Raw genomic sequence first — 4,445 nt, 5'->3', positions numbered from 1 at the left:
AAATCAAATCGGTTCAAAACATACCATCGGTACCCTATTGAAACACACAAGTCGATATCAAACCTCATGATTGTGTAGTCCTCCACTGGTCCACGCCGCTTCGGCGGTCCTGGGTAAGATAGTTCATTCTAGCTTGCCCTATGTGGAAGAGGGCACATTACTCAATACTGTGGTGTTATGAACAAAGTATAGTCCTCCACTGGTCCACGCTGCTCCGGCGGTCCTGGGTAAGATAGTTCATTCTAGCTTGCCCTATGTGGAAGAGGGCATACAAGACAAAGTATAGTTCTCCCCTGGTCCACGCTGCTTCGGCGGTCCTGGGTAAGATAGTTAATTCTAGCTTGCCCTATGTGGAAGAGAGCATACATGAACCAAGAACGAAGGTTATGATCGAGGAATGATTCGACAACTAACCGATGGTATGAAATGTGAAGAATTCAAGCAAGCACACAATCAAGTCATCACTTGGGCATGCTCGATAGCCAACCTCATGACATTAACCTAGTAGAGCATGCGAAAACCAATATATATGTAAACGATGCCCCTCCCTAGTTCAGCGCTTCAACCAAGTGATGACTTCAGAATGGCTAAATCAAATCGGTTCAAAACATACCATCGGTACCCTATTGAAACACACAAGTCGATATCAAACCTCATGATTGTGTAGTCCTCCACTGGTCCACGCCGCTTCGGCCGTCCTGGGTAAAATGGAACATTCCAGCTTGCCCTATGTGGAAGAGGGCACATTACTCAATACTGTGGTGTGAAGTATAAAGTTCAGTTCTCCCCTGGTCCACGCTGCTTCGGCGGTCCTGGGTAAGATAGTTCATTCTAGCTTGCCCTATGTGGAAGAGGGCATACAAGACAAAGTATAGTTCTCCCCTGGTCCACGCTGCTTCGGCGGTCCTGGGTAAGATAGTTCATTCTAGCTTGCCCTATGTGGAAGAGGGCACATTACTCAATACTGTGGTGTTATGAACAAAGTATAGTCCTCCACTGGTCCACGCTGCTCCGGCGGTCCTGGGTAAGATAGTTCATTCTAGCTTGCCCTATGTGGAAGAGGGCATACAAGACAAAGTATAGTTCTCCCCTGGTCCACGCTGCTTCGGCGGTCCTGGGTAAGATAGTTAATTCTAGCTTGCCCTATGTGGAAGAGAGCATACATGAACCAAGAACGAAGGTTATGATCGAGGAATGATTCGACAACTAACCGATGGTATGAAATGTGAAGAATTCAAGCAAGCACACAATCAAGTCATCACTTGGGCATGCTCGATAGCCAACCTCATGACATTAACCTAGTAGAGCATGCGAAAACCAATATATATGTAAACGATGCCCCTCCCTAGTTCAGCGCTTCAACCAAGTGATGACTTCAGAATGGCTAAATCAAATCGGTTCAAAACATACCATCGGTACCCTATTGAAACACACAAGTCGATATCAAACCTCATGATTGTGTAGTCCTCCACTGGTCCACGCCGCTTCGGCCGTCCTGGGTAAAATGGAACATTCCAGCTTGCCCTATGTGGAAGAGGGCACATTACTCAATACTGTGGTGTTATGAACAAAGTATAGTCCTCCACTGGTCCACGCTGCTTCGGCGGTCCTGGGTAAGATAGTTAGTTCTAGCTTGCCCTATGTGGAAGAGGGCATACAAGACAAAGTATAGTTCTCCCCTGGTCCACGCTGCTTCGGCGGTCCTGGGTAAGATAGTTCATTCTAGCTTGCCCTATGTGGAAGAGGGCACATTACTCAATACTGTGGTGTTATGAACAAAGTATAGTCCTCCACTGGTCCACGCTGCTCCGGCGGTCCTGGGTAAGATAGTTCATTCTAGCTTGCCCTATGTGGAAGAGGGCATACAAGACAAAGTATAGTTCTCCCCTGGTCCACGCTGCTTCGGCGGTCCTGGGTAAGATAGTTAATTCTAGCTTGCCCTATGTGGAAGAGAGCATACATGAACCAAGAACGAAGGTTATGATCGAGGAATGATTCGACAACTAACCGATGGTATGAAATGTGAAGAATTCAAGCAAGCACACAATCAAGTCATCACTTGGGCATGCTCGATAGCCAACCCTATGACATTAACCTAGTAGAGCATGCGAAAACCAATATATATGTAAACGATGCCCCTCCCTAGTTCAGCGCTTCAACCAAGTGATGACTTCAGAATGGCTAAATCAAATCGGTTCAAAACATACCATCGGTACCCTATTGAAACACACAAGTCGATATCAAACCTCATGATTGTGTAGTCCTCCACTGGTCCACGCCGCTTCGGCCGTCCTGGGTAAAATGGAACATTCCAGCTTGCCCTATGTGGAAGAGGGCACATTACTCAATACTGTGGTGTGAAGTATAAAGTTCAGTTCTCCCCTGGTCCACGCTGCTTCGGCGGTCCTGGGTAAGATAGTTCATTCTAGCTTGCCCTATGTGGAAGAGGACACTTCATACTTCGTCTCTAAGCGGCGGCTTGACTCCTCCCTACGGGGAACGGGTTTACGCGCACAGCGGCGGCTTACGCACTATGGCAGTCATGGATGCCTTACGTTTCTATGAAAAGTGTGTTCCTCCCCTGGTCCACGCTGCTTCGGCAGTCCTGGGTAAGATAGTTAGTTCTAGCTTGCCCTATGTGGAAGAGGACACGAAGACTTACTGTGGTGTGAAGCATAAAGTTCAGTTCTCCCCTGGTCCACGCCGCTTCGGCCGTCCTGGGTAAAATGGATTCATCCAGCTTGCCCTATGTGGAATGAGGACACTTTATGTTTCGTCTCTAAGCGGCGGCTTGCTCCTCCCTACGGGGAACGGGTATACGCGCACAGCGGCGGCTTACGTTATGGCAGTCATGGATGCCTTACGTTTCCATGAAAAGTGTGTTCCTCCCCTGGTCCACGCTGCTTCGGCAGTCCTGGGTAAGATAGTTAGTTCTAGCTTGCCCTATGTGGAAGAGGACACGTAGACTTACTGTGGTGTGAAGTATAAGGTTCAGTTCTCCCCTGGTCCACGCCGCTTCGGCCGTCCTGGGTAAAATGGATTCATCCAGCTTGCCCTATGTGGAATGAGGACACTTTATGTTTCGTCTCTAAGCGGCGGCTTGCTCCTCCCTACGGGGAACGGGTATACGCGCACAGCGGCGGCTTACGTTATGGCAGTCATGGATGCCTTACGTTTCCATGAAAAGTGTGTTCCTCCCCTGGTCCACGCTGCTTCGGCAGTCCTGGGTAAGATAGTTAGTTCTAGCTTGCCCTATGTGGAAGAGGACACGTAGACTTACTGTGGTGTGAAGTATAAGGTTCAGTTCTCCCCTGGTCCACGCCGCTTCGGCCGTCCTGGGTAAAATGGATTCATCCAGCTTGCCCTATGTGGAATGAGGACACTTTATGCTTCGTCTCTAAGCGGCGGCTTGCTCCTCCCTACGGGGAACGGGTATACGCGCACAGCGGCGGCTTACGCAAGTTAGTCACCCTCGGCAGTGGATCACTCGGCTCATGGATCGATGAAGACCGCAGCTAACTGCGCGTCATAATGTGAACTGCAGGACACATGAACATTGATAAGTTGAACGCATATTGCACGTCGTGGGAACCTACCATGATGTACAGATGACTGAGCGCTTATATTTGAGAAATGTATCGCATACATTTAACTACGCCGTGACACCCGTCACGAGACGTGCACCATGATGTTAACTAGGGTCGCGACGACCCGCTAGCATTAAAGAACCCGTGGTTTACAATATACTGGCATTGGAATTCGAAGTATTTAGAGCGTCCGTGTTCCCGCGTGAGGCGGAAGTACGAGGAGAAGGCGTGCTTGTGGTGTCTGTGGTGGTGTTTACTGATGTCTAGCTTCAGCTTATTTATTTATTTAAATAGAAGCGAAGATGTCAAAGTAGCGTCGAAGCAGCAGCGGTAGCACAAATGATTCAAGTATGGAAGTTGACCAAAGGAACACAAACAAACTAGCGTATGGGCAATGGAAGGTATCAGTGAGTTAAACCACACGCGGGCTAACAGCCCGTTAACCGAGTCCAACGGTACATATTGGACATTGAAACAAAGTAGTCGCAAGCCAGATGTGACGATAACAACCGCAAGGTACATAAGCCTCAGTTCATGTGTGACAACCCCCTGAATTTAAGCATATTAATAAGGGGAGGAAAAGAAACCAACCGGGATTCCCTGAGTAGCTGCGAGCGAAACGGGAGAAGCTCAGCACGTAGGGGTGGCGGCCAGTCCGTCTATCCGATTCCGTGTACTGGTGCGTCTCACTATCCGTCATCTTAGCGCTTTTCAAGTCCAACTTGAATGTGGCTCAGAACCCATAGAGGGTGATAGGCCCGTAGAACAGCGCCCGTTGGATGATGGACCGAGCGTGCCATGGAGTCGTGTTGCTTGATAGTGCAGCACTAAGTGGGAGGTAAACTCCTTCTAAAGCTA

The 4,445-nt window shown here is 48.9% G+C and overlaps 2 non-coding genes across 2 annotated transcripts in view; both read left to right on the top strand.

Moving 5' to 3' along the window:
• The first annotated feature begins 3,467 nt into the window (after positions 1-3,467).
• LOC131291992 (5.8S ribosomal RNA) lies at positions 3,468-3,622 on the top strand. Its single transcript, XR_009189719.1, has one exon. It is a non-coding gene; the product is annotated as a 5.8S ribosomal RNA (ribosomal RNA).
• Positions 3,623-4,109: 487 nt separating this feature from the next.
• Positions 4,110-4,445, top strand: part of LOC131291996 (large subunit ribosomal RNA) — a 4,089-nt gene continuing 3,753 nt past the window's right edge. Inside the window, exon 1 of the ribosomal RNA XR_009189722.1 lies at positions 4,110-4,445. This exon is cut by the window's right edge and continues 3,753 nt beyond it. This is a non-coding gene — a ribosomal RNA (large subunit ribosomal RNA).

The sequence above is a fragment of the Anopheles ziemanni genome (genome assembly GCF_943734765.1).
Source record: "Anopheles ziemanni chromosome X unlocalized genomic scaffold, idAnoZiCoDA_A2_x.2 X_unloc_23, whole genome shotgun sequence".
In the NCBI taxonomy this organism is placed as follows: Eukaryota; Metazoa; Arthropoda; class Insecta; order Diptera; family Culicidae; genus Anopheles; species Anopheles ziemanni.
This window is presented reverse-complemented; position numbering and strand designations above follow the sequence as displayed.